This window comes from Gossypium hirsutum, chromosome D07 (genome assembly GCF_007990345.1).
Source record: "Gossypium hirsutum isolate 1008001.06 chromosome D07, Gossypium_hirsutum_v2.1, whole genome shotgun sequence".
Taxonomy (NCBI): domain Eukaryota; kingdom Viridiplantae; phylum Streptophyta; class Magnoliopsida; order Malvales; family Malvaceae; genus Gossypium; species Gossypium hirsutum.
In genome coordinates this window covers 33,497,635-33,513,999 of record NC_053443.1, presented here as the reverse complement: position 1 = coordinate 33,513,999, position 16,365 = coordinate 33,497,635, and the positions used below count along the sequence as shown (strand labels likewise).

At 35.3% G+C, this 16,365-nt stretch overlaps 1 non-coding gene across 1 annotated transcript; it reads right to left on the bottom strand.

The window, feature by feature from the left end:
- Window positions 1-3,897: 3,897 nt before the first annotated feature.
- On the bottom strand, window positions 3,898-4,004 carry LOC121219688 (small nucleolar RNA R71). The gene has a single exon (XR_005916579.1). It is a non-coding gene; the product is annotated as a small nucleolar RNA R71 (small nucleolar RNA).
- Window positions 4,005-16,365: the final 12,361 nt, after the last annotated feature.

Here is a 16,365-nt window from a genome sequence, read left to right as displayed (position 1 = left end):
GGGACTCATGTGATAAGAGCACCTTGAATCAATGATTCATTTGGATGTAATTTTGGAGCTTTTGCTTGTAGACACCAACAAGAAATCACCACCGCTGTCATTGACTATACTAGTATCGACTACATCAAAGTTTTTCTTCCCTCTCTCACCATTTTTGGCAGTTTATTGTAACACCCCTAACTCATATCCATCTTCGAAATAGAGTTACGGAGTATTATTGTACAAACGAAACATTTAAACATACATTATCATAAACACATTATAAAACAATCATTCATGTACATATCACTCTTAAATTGAGCCTTCGAAGCCCAAAAAATACATTAGAAACATTGGGACTAAATTGGAAACATTTGGAAAGTTTAAGAAAAGAGATAGAAAAATTTGACTGCAGGGGTCACACGGTCGTGTGCCTCACATGGTTGAGGCACACGCGCATTTCTTAGGCCATGTAACACTTGAAATAGGGATACATGGCCGTGTCCCAGCCCGTGTCCCCATCCGTGTAACTCTCAAAATAGCCCCACACGCCTTTGTACCAGGCTGTGTGCTAGGCTTTTTAACAACCTGAGTTACATTCAATAGAACCTACAGGGGACACATGGCCGTGTCGCCTGCCCATGTGTCACACACGGTTGAGGCACACGGCCGTGTTTCAGGTCTTCTGGACATGAATTTGCCCAAAATCAAGTCATTTCCAACACCAAACCATGCATACACCTAAAGGCATTTTGTACACATAATCAAGACATAAAAACCTTACCAAAACATTTATATAATGACCAATTCTATAGCCTTAAATCAATAAACCAGTATATCATTTCAAGGTACCTCACAAGCAACATCAACGCTTACCTACACATGAACATTTGTTCACATTTCCATCATAAAAAATAATTCAACTTCTTACAAAACATGCTACAATTTGGACCATTAACACTTCCATCACAAAACATGCCATTTTAGCCATTCAAAACATGCAACATGATATAGTCACAATGACACAAACTAGCTAGGAACCAAATGTACCAACATAGTTAACGTACATAATGTATACATAAAAAATCACCTTCAAACCATTTTCAAACTTAATAGCCTAGTTCAAATATGAACTAAAACATGTTACAAGTAACCAATTTCAAACAATCATCAACATGTCAAATGAATCATATCAACAAGCACTTTAAACTAATCAACACCACATAACTTGGTAACGTATCAAGGTGTACCAAACCAATATAGCTTTCCAAAGCTTACACATACCAAAACATCATTAACACATGCACTATAATACTGTTACAAATCATCCTATACATGTGGAAACATAGAAATTTACACATTTTTACATACCCTTTTTAACTTAAATTCTTACAGTTTCGATAAAATTCTTGTCGAAAAAATAATTAATTTTTACAAAATAATTAAAACACACTTAAAATATGAAAATTTTAAATTTTAGTTAATTTTATAATTAATTTTGATGAATTTTGTTTATTTTCGACAAATTTGCACAAAGGGCGAAAAATGGCTCGGCAGACACTACTAGAAGCACAAAATTGAAAAGCAATTTGAAGTATCGAGGCAAACTTAATTTCAGGCTAAGACGATCCAAAATTATATGAATTAATTCAAAATATATTTAATTTTAATTTATATCCAATTTAATTTGGGTTATTAAATTATTATTAATTAATTATGAAAAAGTGGTCCAATTGAACTGCACCGACTGAACTAAACCGACCAAGAAATGGACAGCCCAAAACCTGTCCCAAGAGCTGACCCAAATCAGCTTATTAGCTAATTATTTAAGCTTGCAAAGAGGCCCTTGAAGACTTTTTCAAGTTGCATTCAAACCCCTCCACAATTGGTGGCTTTGGATATTTGCCCCAAGCCTAAATTAGCAAAGTTGAAACTATCAACCCTGCCACATGTGTGGCCGGCCAAGGGAGGACTCTTTGGCTGATAATTTTAGCTATTTTTAGCAGCCCTCCTCAGCTATAAAAACCCCCCTTAGGCTGGTCCTTTTAAAAACACACCTCAAGCATTCACATCTTTCCTCTCTTCTCTCCACTTTCTCTCTTCTTTCCATTCTAGAATTCCCTTGCTCTTTTGCCGATTTCTTCTCTTTGGAAAGGGGCATTCATCAGCTATTTTCAGCAGCAATTAATTGTTCATAGTAGCCTTGGTCGATAAGGACAACAGAGAAGGAAGAATGGAGCAACTAATCAAGCCACAGAAAAACACTGGATTTGATTCTTGTTCCCTATCTCTTTAATTTTTGTTATTGTTATGCTAAACATATCTATGAATATTTATATTGTTTGAATGGTTAATTTAATCAATTTATCTTGAATTTATTTCGTGTTAGGTTGATTGCATTTCGTTTGTTAAAATTATTAAAATTGTGTTTATGTTGTTATAGGCCCCGGTAAGATGCTTGATTAAGTAAAATCATGACTAAGTTATTCTTGCATTACAATTGTTAGGTAACTAATGAATTAATGATTTAAATGGATTGAAATTGTAATTAATGGACACAGTACTTACTCAGTGCATGTTTAATCATCTAAAGTAGTTGAGGGTTACATTAGCAACGGTATCTAACGATACATTTGCCTTGCATAACTTGCAAAATTATTGTGATTAAACTGTTTCAAGGTAAGGATACTTTGTTACCTCACATTGTCTTTTATGTGCTTATTAAATCGAGTTAATTGTTTGAATTGACATAGGGATATGTACAAGAGATTATTTCGATTTAATAAGTATGTATGTGCAATAACATATTTGCCTATGAAGATTTGTTTAATCAGTTGAATTGACATAGGGATATAGTCAAGAGATAAATGGATTTTTGTTAGTGAGTATGTTCATAAGTTAGCAAATTACCGAGCTGTCGTGAACTTATTCGTAACAATATAAACATGAGTTTAATAATTCTAAGTTAAGAAATGTAATTAATCTAACACAATTAATTCATCTTGATTAAAATCGTATTTTGAAATCATGCATTTGAGATTTATTTATTTAGTTTACTTAGTTTAAAATCTTAGTTTTTAATCACCCTCTTCAACAAAATATTTTTATTTACCAAAGTGTTTTAAATAGCATTCATAAATAATTCTTTTCACAGTCATTGTGGGTACGATAACTCGACATTTACTTGTCACTTTATTACTTGTTGCGGTTGTGTACACTTGCACATTTTCATCGTTCTATGTTTTTGGTGCCGTTGCCAGGGACTGTGTTTTAAAAAATTTATTATTTGTGAAGTTGTTAGTTTTGCATTTTGGTTTATTTTTCTGTTCAAACTTTAACTTAGTTAATTTTTCTGTGATTATTTTAGGTGTTTAGAAGTATTGACCGAATCATCGATTTACTCCATGTAGAACCTGAGATTGAATGAACTTATCGACAGTGATAAAGACAAGCAAGTCAGAGAAGGACTGAAGAGATGAACTTCGAAAATTCGAATCAACGAAACGGATCAAACCTTGCTCAAAATCCTATCCTTATTGCTGATGATAGGGATAGAGCTTTAAGATAGTATGCCACGCCAATATTTCATGATCTTAATCCGGGTATTAAGAGACCTGAAATTTAGGCACAATAGTTCGAGTTGAAGCCAATAATGTTCCAGATACTTCAGACAGTGGGCCAATTCAGTGGATGCCTACCGAAGATCCTGACCTACACTTAAGACTGTTTATGGAAGTGAGCGATTCTTTCAAGTAGGCCGAAGTACCCGAAGATGCATTACGATTGAAGCTGTTCCTATATTCACTAAGGGACAGAGCTCGAACTTCGTTGAGCTCATTACCACTAAACTCAATTTCAACATGGAAAGAGTTAGCATAAAAATTCCTTATGAAGTATTTTCCGCCTAGCAAGAATGCTAAGTTGAGGAACGAGATCAGTGATTTCCAAAAAATGGATGATGAGTCATTGTATGAGGCATGGAAAAGGTACAAAGAATTATTACGGAAGTGCCCTCATCATGGAATCCCACATTGCATAGAACTTGAGACATTTTATAATGGTCTCAATGCTCAATCGAGGATGGTAGTGGATGCTTCTGCTAGTGGTGCTCTCCTTTCTAAGTCTTATAATGAGGCTTATGAAATCATTGAGAGGATTTCCAGCAACAATTATCAATGGCCAACCAATCGAGTAACGTTAGGAAGAAGAGTCACTAGAATACATGAAATAGACGCTTTTACTTCACTTGCATCTCAACTATCATCAATATCCTCAACGTTAAAAAATCTTACTACTAATGGGTGTTATAGTTTTGCAGCACAGCCACTGAATCAATTTGAAAATGTAGCCTATGTTTATTGTGGGGAAAGACATTTGTTTGAAGAATGTCCATCGAACCCAGAATCTGTGTATTACATGGGTAACCAGAACCAAAATCGAGGAAGGCAAGGGTTGCAATCCAATTTCTATAACCCATCATGGCGAAACCACCTGAATTTTTCCTAGAGTAACCAAGAGGCAGGAACCAGTAACAATTATGTCCAACCTAGATCGACCCAGCCACCTAGTTTTTCCCTACAAGCTCAGAAACAAACCCAAGTTGAATCATCCAATAGCCTAGAGAATCTATTGAAGGCATACATAGCGCAAAATGATGCCTCTCTAAGGAATTTGGTGAATCAAGTGGGACAGCTTGCAACTGAACTCATAAACCGACCACAAGGTGCTTTACCTATTGATACGGAGAATCTGATGACTCCAGGGAAGGAGCATTGTAAAGTGTTGACATTGAGGAGCGGAAAGACTTTAGAGCCCAATTCCGTCGAAGTAGAGAAAGAGCCAGCTAACGCTCAAGACTTAGAGGAAGTTCAACCGAGTGTTGAAATTCTAGTTTCTCCGAAAATTGAATCTACAAAATTTGAAAAGGTAACTTCTGAACCAACTAATTCTGATAAACTAATAACTCCGTTAGATGCAAAATTGCCACAGAAAATGAATCAACCAGTTGCAGTAAAGAAACCTCCACCACCCTACCCTCAAAGACTTCAGAAGTAGAAGCAGGAAATTCAATTCAAGAAGTTCTTAGACGTACTCAAGCAACTTCATATCAACATCCTGTTGGTTGAAGCACTTGACAAATACTGAACTACGTCAAATTCATTAAGGATATCCTGTTTAAAAAACGAAGGCTTGGAGAACTTGAGATGATAGCCCTAACGAAGGAATGCTGTGCATATCTTTAAGATAAACTACCCCCAAGATTAAAGGATCCTGGATGGAGCAATATATTATGGTAAGGCACTATGTGACTTGGGTGCGAGTATAAACTTGATGCCCATGTCAATATTTAGGAAGTTGGGGATATGTGAACTTAGACCTACTATGGTTACACTTCATTTAGTAGATCAATCCTTAGCACATCTAGAAGGAAAAAACGATGACGTATTGATACGTATAGACAAATTTATCTTTCCTGTTGACTATGTAACTCTAGACTTTGAAGCAGACAAAGAGGTGCCAATCATCCTAGGAAGACAATTCTTAGCAACCCGAAGGACCCTTATTGATGTGTAGAAGGGCGAGCTTACTATGCGTGTTCAGGATGATCAAGTAACATTTAACGTTTTTAAGTCCATGCGATTTCTTGACACAGTTGATGATTGTTCTACAGTGTCCAATTTAGAGGATTTAATCATGGAGAAGGAACTCAATTATGATGAGGACCCATTGGAATAAATTTTTACATCAGATCCTCCAAATGATAAAGAGGAGGATGAATCCTCAGCTTTGTTAGAAGCTAATCAAAGGGGATTTAATTTGCAATCTTGCTTTAAATCTTGGGAGATAGAAAAAAGGGATTATGCCCAACCAAAAACGTCAATCGAGGAGGAACCTAAATTAGAACTGAAGGTACTTCCCTTACATTTAAAATATGTTTATTTAGGTAACTCTTCTACTTTTCCTGTGATTGTTTCAGCAGAATTAACTACTAAGTAAGAAGAGAAACTCATCCTAGTGTTGAAACAATTCAAGAAGGCTATCGGCTAGACCATAGCCGATATTTGCAGAATTAGTTCATCTGTATGCAAGCACAAGATTATCTTAAAAGATGGTGAAAAAGGGACAATTAATGTACAACGAAGACTGAACCCCATCATGAAGGACGTAGTCAAGAAAGAAATCATCAAGTGGTTAGATGCAGGTATAATTTACCCCATCTCAGATAGTTCATGGGTAAGTTCAGTCCAGTGCGTGCCAAAAAAAGGAGGTATCACGGTCATTAAAAATGAGAATAACGAGTTGATACTGACTAGAACGGTTACGAGATGGAGAATTTGCATCGATTACCGGAAGCTGAACAAGGCAACTAGGAAAATCACTTTCCTTTGCCGTTTTTGGACCAGATGTTAGATAGACTCGCAGGGTGAGACTATTACTATTTTCTCGTTGGATACTCGGGGTATAATCAGATTACAGTAGCACCAGAAGATCAGCACAAGACAACATTCACCTGCCCGTATGGTACATTTGCATTTAGGCACATGCCATTTGGTTTATGTAATGCACCTGCTACATTTCAAATATGTATGATGTCTATTTTTATTGATATGGTTGAGAAATAATTGGAAGTTTTTATGGATGATTTTTCAGTATTCGGAGATACATATGATGATTGCCTAACCAATCTAGCCAAGGTACTAAGGCGATGCGAAGAAACAAACCGTGTACTTAACTGGGAAAAGTGTCATTTCATGGTACGAGAAGGTATTGTTCTAGGACATCGAATAACAAGACATGGAATCGAGGTAGATAAAGCAAAGGTAGATGTTATTGAGAAACTCCTATCTCCAATATTTGTACAGGCTGTTAGGAGTTTTTTAGGCCACGCCGATTTCTATTGAAGATTCATCAAGGACGTCTCCAAAGTTGCTAAACCCTAATGCAAATTATTTGAGAAGGACACGGCATTTAAATTTGATGAGGAGTGCTTAAGTGCTTTCAACGATTTGAAGAGTTGGTTAGTCTCGGCACCCATAATAGTCACACCATACTAGGATTTTCCATTTGAATTGATGTGTGACACAAGTGACTCCGCGATCGGAGCTGTCATGGATCAGCGAAGAAACAAAGTTTTTCATCCCATCTACTATACGAGTTGGACTCTGACAGGAGCTCAATTGAATTATACGGTGAGAGAAAAAGAGTTGCTTGCTATTGTGTTTTCTTTTGACAAGTTTCGATCTTATCTTGTAGGTGGCAAAGTGGACTGTTTATACGAACCACTCAGCAATTAAGTATTTACTTGCCAAGAAAGATGCTAAGCCGAGAATAATCCGATGGGTACTTCTACTTCAAGAGTTAGATCTAGAAATTTAAAATCAAAAGAGAGTGGAAAACCAAGTAGCAGATCACTTGTCCAGATTGGAGCCACAAGAAGGGAACTCTCCTCTTATACCAATTCAAGAGATGTTTCCAGATGAACACATACTGAAGGTAAATCATGTCCATAATACCCCTTGGTTTGCTAATATTACTAACTTTTTAGCTTGTGGTTTGATGCCGATTGATAAGATGTATCATCAAAAGAAAAAGTTTCTTCACGATGTGAAGTGCTATTTTTGGGAAGAACCGTATCTGTTTAAAAAGTGTGCAGATCAAACGATCAGGAGATGCGTGGCAGAAGATGAAGTACATAAGATTTTATACCATTGTTACTCAGCTCCGAGTGGAGGACATTTCGGAGGTACACGTACTGCAGCCAAGTTATAACAAGCTGGATTCTTTTGGCCAACACTATTCAAAGATGCATATGCTTACGTAAAGAGTTGTGATCGATGTCAGAGGGTCAGAAATGTCACCAACAGAAATGAGATACCTCGAACAAACATCATTGAGGTAGAATTATTTGATGTTTGGGGTATTGACTTTCTCAGTCCTTTCCCTCCGTCTTTTGGTCACAAGTACATATTAGTAGCAGTAGACTATGTGTCTAAGTGGGTTGAGACAGAGAAATATCCAACAAGCAATGCTAAGGTTGTAATGGAGTTTTGGCTGAAACATGTATTCACAAGGTTTGGAGCCCCAAAAGCCATCATCAGTGATGAAGGGTCCCATTTTGTGAACAATTGGTTGAAATGGTTATTAGATAAACATGGAGTGAGTGAAACACAAGGTCACTACAGCTTACCATCCGCAGACGAATGGGCAAGATGAATTGGCAAACAAGGAGATCAAAGGCATACTTGATAAGGTAGTTTGCCTGAACCGACGAGATTGGTCCTTATGGGCTTACAGGACAGCATACAAGACACCTTAGGGATGTCACCCTATAGGTTAGTCTCTGGGAAAGCCTGCCATCTACCCTTGGAGTTAGAACACAAAACTTACTGGGCTCTCCAACGACTCAACTTGGATCTTAACAGTGCCAAAGAGAAACGAATGCTTCAACTTACAGGTCAGCAAGTCTTGTTATTCAATTCCAGATTAAGGTTCTTTCTAGGTAAGTTAAAATCACATTGGTCCGGTCCATTTATGATTCATCGAGTCTATCCATACAGAGTTGTTGAACTTCAAGGTAAGGGAGGTAATTTTTGAGTTAATGCTCAACGCTTGAAACATTACTGGGGAGTTAAAATTGAAAGGAATCAAATCTCGTTCATTTTATCATATATTTAATTTTTCTTGTTCTTTTTTTTGAATAAATGATTTAGGGTATATTTTTGGGATTAGTATGTTTAAATAAATTCTGTCTAGGAGATTGGAACTTAAGTGGGACCGCTTGTGACCTCTCCAATCTTTCCTGGGAATTAATTTTAACATAATTTCCGAAGAAGTTATTCCCTAAATGACAAAATAAATTTTTAATTTTTCAAATAAATGGGTCAATTTTGATCCAAGTTTTATGTTCCAACTCAATTTTGAATTTTCATTAAGTCTAGGAACATAATTGAATTATTTTTAAAAAATTTGGTTGCTCTTTTCATAAATATTAAAAATTAGATGCCTCTTTTTGTAAATATTTTCAAAAAGCATCTAGAATAAATGTGTTTAGTTCAATAAAAAAAGGAAAAAAAAAGAAAAGATGATAATTATTAATATATAATTATATCAATTATAATATATATTAATTATTATTAGCTTTATTTAGAGTTAGGATTAGTTTTAATTTAATCAAATTTCATTCGATAAGTTTTTATCTTAATAAATTAATAGCAAATAATAATTTAATATGCATTATATTAATTATTAATTGTTATTTACTTTGAGTAGAATTAGAACTTAGAATTTTTAAGAACTCTACTCTAGCTCCTACTCCATTCACTATAAATTTCACCCATCTATTCATTTTTTTTCATTCATACACCATTCCCTCCAAAAACACCAAAACTCTTAAGTGCCGAAACCCCCTAACAATTCCCTAGCCACAACATCACCTAACTGATTGGTCAACAGCACCCCGCGCGCGTCCACACCAGGCCTGCTCAACGATCCGCATGCTGTTCACATCCATCCCCTGCTGCGTGCTGCTGCCCTGCATACCCGAGCAGCACACCACCCTTTCATCCATCCTTAGCCAAAAACCCCTCAACCTATTTTAATTTACCATCTTTTGATTTAAATTTATTTTTCTCAAAAGCTCTTAATTTTTACAAAAACGGTGGTAAGACCAATTTTTCTCCTAAATTTTAATTTAATTATCTAATTTTTCAATTTATTAAATTATTAATATTTTATATTAATTAAATTTTTGACAAAATAATTATTAACATCTTACGATCAGGTTAATCATGCCTCGCAAGAGAACTCATGCATCTACCCAAATTGACAAATCACAAAACAAGTTCCATTGTGAAGAAGCCAAAGCAAGATACGAGATTATCTTCAAGAGTCAACAAATGCATCCAGAAAAAGGTTTCACATTGAAAGAAAGCAACTATATTGGTTTTATGGTGCGTATTCGTTAGGTTGCTGAAACTCTCAATTGGGAGTTGTTTTGTGAGAAGAAACCTAGCGTGGATGAGGAGTTAGTGCGTGAATTCTATGCGAATTTAACCTCAAGCGAGTTGAGAGAAGTTCCAGTTCACCGAATCAAGGTACCAATAACTTCAAACGCTATTAATGAGTTCTTTGAATTGCCTGATTTCAAAAACGATGAATATTCCTGCTTGATGAGCAATATAGAGTCTAAAAATTTGCAAGAAATTCTTGAGGAACTTACAGTTCCAGGTTGTAAGCGGATTGTGTTAAAGCAGGGAATCCACACTTGTCAAAGAGAATATTTGACACCACTCGCAAAGGTATGGTTCTACTTCATCCAATTCAGCCTTATGCCTAGCTCACATGGGACTACAATCTCATTAGAGCGAATGATCTTATTATAGTCGATTTTAACTGGGAAGACCATCGATGTGGGAAAAATCATCCTGAGGGAAATGCAGAATTGTGCCGTTAGACGTTCACGTTCTGGTCCAGCTTACTTTCCCTTTACGATAATAATTTTGAGCTTGAAAGCTAAAATTATTACAAACGTAAAGAAGACAGGCTATAGCCAGGGCACAATCACAGATTGGGAACTCTATTGAATAGCATAAACATATTTCCATTTGGAAACTTACCATTTCAATCCATTTCTTTTCCCGTTGAACCAACTAGAATATCATCGGATACTCAGGAAAGCTCACACGAAGTGTGCTTAAATATATAACCGTAACATTTCCTTTACATCATTGCTCACACGAGTTGCGAAATGGGCCTGCTCACACGAGCTGTGGGTCAAAATGTAAGCTACTTGATGCTGCTCACACGAGCTATGGAGTATCCACAACAAATGTAGGACCTCATCCATCGGTAGGATAGTCAAGACCAGCATCTAAAACATGAAATCCCTACTGACATGCCATTTGTATCCTACGAATTCCTAAGGTTCAACCGGGACTCAATAGTCGTCAATTCATCATACCTTTGATACATTTATAGTTTTTTATTCATTTATATCAAAACAACATAATAAACATTCAATTTAAAAAAAATTAAGTGATTACAGTTCATACGAACTTACCTGGCTAAATTGCAGTAATGACTATATACAGGGGTTATTTAGTACTTTTCTCTTCTCCTCGATTTTTCACTCGTTATTGATCTAAATTAATAATTTCATTCAATTCATTAATTTAGACAGTAAAACAAATTCTTTTTATGCAATTTAGTCCTTTTTGACATTTTTACAAAATTACCCTCAACTTTTCATTTTTATTCAATTTAGTCCATATGTCCTAATCATGCAAATAAACCAATTTTATTGAAAACACATAACATTCGAATGTTAATAGCTTCCACCACAGCCAATATTTGTAACAATTTCACATCAAGTCCTTGAATTATTATTACTTTAGCAATTTAATCCCTAAACATTTAAATCATTAAAAATTACTTAACAAAATACTTATAAATAACAACTAATACTTAAACTTCATCACTTAACATCTAAAATCACAAATATTCATTAATGGAAACATTCAAAATCTTTAAGAATTTCAAAAACGAAGGTACAAGCTAGTTGGACCTAGTTGCAACGATCTTAAAAATATAAAAATTACAAGAAACGGGTTCAAAACGGACTTACATGCATACATTGAAGCTTGGCTGAAGCTTCAAGGTCTTTAACAATGGCTTTCTGTCAATGTAAAAGAAAATAGATTAGGAGATATCTTTTGTTTCATATTTTTAACCTTTTTTCTTTATTTTAATAATAAAATAACATATAAAACATATAAAATGAAAAGAAATTAAAGCTCAAACCGTCACGCCATATTAAGAATTGGTAATTTATCCATTAAATCCATCCAATTATGTTTCTGCAATAAATTAATACCTTTAAACTAATAGCAATTGGCTTTTTCAACTATTACAATTTAGTTCTTTTTGCTTCATTAACCATCTAAACATTAAAATTTCTTAAAGAAACTTTAATACAACATTAATAACACTCCATAAATATGTATAAAAATATTTACGGCTCAGTTTATAGAAATAAGATCCCGATATCTCATTTTCTAAAACCACTTAACTTTAGGGTCATACCACTTGAACCTAATTATTCATTTAAATATCATAAATTGCCAATTCAAAATTTATTTTAATATCATATTTTACTCGTAAATATTAAATAATAATATTTATCAACTTACTTGTCAAATTTCTGGCACCAAAACTACTATTTTTGACACCACTAAAAATTGGGCTGTTACATTTATAACATTCTACTTTAATGTGACCCTTTTTTTTTACAATAGCCACATTCCTTATTGCAGTTCTTTGACTTAAATCTCGCCCTTAATCTTCTTTGACCCAAATCCTTAGATTGTTGTCTTCCCCTATCAACCAAAACTAAGACTTGTACATATGACTTGTTTTTCACACCTAACTCGTTGTCGAGTTTGTCCTTACTTAAAATATTTCCCTTTACATCCTTAAACAAGAGTCTCTCTCTGCCATAAATCAGGCTTTCCCTGAAAGTTTTGTATGAAGGGGCAAACAAGACTCACCTTCTGCCATATGGAATGTATATAATCATTGTTTCAATACCAAGCAATTTGCGAGAGACTTTGTCATCTACAGGGCTTCTAATTTCCTCCATAGGGCTAGTACTGTCTTTTCTGAAAGTACCTCATACAGTATATTGTTAGTAAGGCACACTAAATTTTTGAATACCTTTTCATCAAGTTCCTCCCACTTTTTCTGATTCGCATCTACGAGCCTTTTTCTCCGTAAAGACCTTTTTCAAACTGTGTAACGCCCTAAAATTTAAGTCTTTGATTTTTGCATGATTTGGCACAAATTGCTTGTTTGCTTTAATGGCTAAGTGATTTGGGTGTGTATGAGAGTGTTTGAGAAGCCTGGGTTCAAGTCTCGGCTTTTACAGAATTTTTAATTTTGCTCTTAATTGAATCTGGACACTGGCACATAGGCTTTATAAATATTAGTGCTTGTTTTTTTGACAAAAAAGCCTATTGGTCCAGTGGTATATAGCGCGTGAAGTACTCTTAAGGTCTGGGGTTAGAGTCCTGTGTTGTACTCTAGAGTGTTTATTTTTATCACCTGTGCTGTGAGGTGGTGGAGTTTGACTAAAATGCTATGAAAGTTGAATGGAGGAGTGAATCATGAACAGAATAGTGGGATTGTGATTGGGTGGAGTGATTCAAGGAGGGATAAGGGGAGAGATTTTAGGAGAAAATCAAGGAGTTGTTTGTAAGGAGAGTTGTGCCGTTTTGGGAAAAATCTAGCTAGAGGTTTCGGTTGGGGGGTATGCTTGTGCCAAATTTGGTCAGTAGGCACTGAGGTAATCAGTTTTTGAAGTTGTTTTTCTTCTGTCAGTTTTGGTTTCGGTCAGTTTTGCATTTTTGCCTTTTCGCTTTTGGGTGCCGAATTTTGCTAAGACTTGATGTATCTCTCGGGTGTATTTGATATCTTTTCTGCTCATCTCTTTTCTCTTTTGGGTGTTAGTCGAATAGTTGTGGTTTCCCTCTATCGATTGCATTTTCCTCTTCCCTCTCCTTTTGTTGCCAAATTTCCTTTCTCTTTCCCCTCTTCTCTTCTCTACTGGCTGAATCTTCTTCCTCTTTTCATCTTCTTCTCTAGCCGAGTATCATCCTCTTTTTGTCTTTTTTTTCTACCTCTTTTTATTTTCTTTTAGACTGATAAGCTATCTCCCCTTATTGTCTGTGGTTCAGCCATATATCCCTCTTCTCTGTCGGTTCGAACTCCTCAAGGATTGAAGGAGTATCAAGTATTTCCAAGTTGTCGAAACCTTCCTCTCTTCTCTCGATATAAGACAGGTATGTGGGCTAGCATTCTGGGTGTAGGTGGAATGCTTGTTGTATTTCTGTAAGTTATCATGAAGTGGATTTAAACCACATGATTAAAAAAGTTTGTTTAATAAATCCGTTTGCAATGCAGATATCTATCAAGAAGATTTTTGTCAACCTTTGTCAGTGGTATAAGTGGGTTAAGCCACTTGTCTCAGTCGAGGCAAGTATTAGATTAATTTTGGTCAAGATGTAAAAGAAGGAGATTAACCCTATTGTTTAGCGACTAATGGAAAACATGTTTGAATGCAAATTTTGGGTGTTCGTGGACCTAGGTGCGTTTTCACAATCAAGTGTGTAATCGCCCCACTGCAACCGTAGATCGGTAAAAAGTTGAAAAGTCATAAATACGGCATTTGAAACCACACGAGTGTGCGATCGCTCGAGTGGGAAGCCCAACTTGCGATTCGTGGGTAAATGACCAAAATACCCTCGAATGGTAAAATGATCGAAATACCCTCAAAAGGTAAAATAACCAAAATACCCTTGAAGGGTAAAATGACCAAAATGCCCCTAAAGGGTAAAATGACCGAAATACCCATGAAGGGTAAAATGATCGAAATACCCCCGAAGGGTAAAATGATCGAAATACCCCCGAAGGGTAAAATGATTGAAATACCCCCATAGGGTAAAATAACTATTATACCCCTAGGAGATGAAATGACCATTATAGCCTTATGATATGTATGGCTGATTTGTTCTATGATATATATATGACTGTTACTGAGTATGACGTTCTGCATTCACGTATGATTTATGACATGACATACTGCATGGGGTTGGGATACTGATATGGGGGAAGTATATTGTGCTGGTGGCTTTGCCATATATAATGTCACTGGCAGCTTCGCTGCGATTCTATTACTAGCAGCTTTGTTGCAATGTTGGTGTGTTGGCTGGGTGGGTCAATTTTATCCCCACATGGTGTGTTGGTGGTACGGAGTGGTGTGTTGGCTGGATTGGGATGGTTGTATTATTGCACTGTACTGATTACTGTACTGGGCTAGGGCCCGCACTGTTACTGTTTTGGGCTAAGGCCCACACTGTACTGTTACTGCATAGGGCTCTGGTCCAGACTGATACTGCATGATTACTGATTGACTGCTAGGGGATTACACGTTGAATTTCGTAAACTCACCCTTTCCTTTTAACTGTACAGGAAATCCTCAGCCTTAGGCGATTTGGTGCTGCGAGAGACTCGGAGGTGGCCATATGACTGCTGCTGTTCATGCTTGCTTTTATTTTAATTTAAATTATAAGTTGGGTTTTGTTTTTGTAATAAGGCCTTTGAGTTGGTTTAAATTTTTCATTGGGCTTGTACTTACATATTTTAAACTGCTAGATAGGAGAAGACGATTTTTTTTAAATAATTATGGATTTCAATGACACGAGTTTTAAACAATAGAATTTAACAAGCTTCCGCGATTTTGGACCAACTTATTAAAACAATATCAGATAACAAGACAAACGTTTTGTCTAGTTGATTTGTTAATTAATTAATAAATGGTTTATTTTAAGCTTAGAAAGAAACTGCTACCAACGAGTTAAATTTTCGAAAGACCATTCAATGTGACACGTCAGATTCAACTATAACGTCTAGGTCGGGTTTGGGGTGTTTCAAACTGTTTTAACCAGAATTGTCGTCATCCGAACTTGCCACAAGCTGAAATTTGTAATCCCATTGAACTTCTGAATATCGTACCTCATTGCCATCTTTGAGCAGGTTGAAAACGAAAATTAAACCAAGCTCTAATACCAGCTTGTTGGGTCGAACTCGAATTATGCAACAAACACGAATGAAAAACTAAGAAAATTGAACACAAATATTTTCACGGAAAACCCCCTCCGAAGAGGATAAAAAAACTACGAGCAAAGAAAACTTCACTAAAATGGAAAAAGAGCGAAAAAGGGAGTACAAGATGGAGAAACAAATAAACCTTGAACCTATAATACAAAGATTCCCCGAAGTTCCCACAAACTCTCTCAATTTTGTTGTTATAATCTTAACTATCTTTGGTTGCTAAGAGGCCTATTTATAGGCTAAAATTTGTGTATAATTATGACCGAAACATCCCTAGAATAATTAGAGTTTAACTAGGAAAAGATTACAGAGTTTAACTAGGAGAAGATCAATGAAAATTTATGTGAGGATGTTATTAATTCTACCAATAAGCTAATCAACAGGGAGGTCAATGTATTAATTTTTAGAAATTAAATGTTTATTTTAAATTTTATTACTTTATTTATTTTGGTTCAATTTTAGTAATGTAATAAACTTTTTTATTATTTGAATAATTTTTTTATCCTAAATACATTTTGTCTTCAAAACTTTTCTAAATTATTATTAATTTTTAGATTAAAGACTTTCGTATAATCCAAACATGAAAGCAAATTTAATAAATACTATTTTTTCCATAATATTATAAATCAGGCATGTGAAGTTTAGTAAATTAATTTTATTTTTCAAATTTATTAAATATTTAAATTTATTAAATGCTTGTGTTAATGATATTTAAAATTA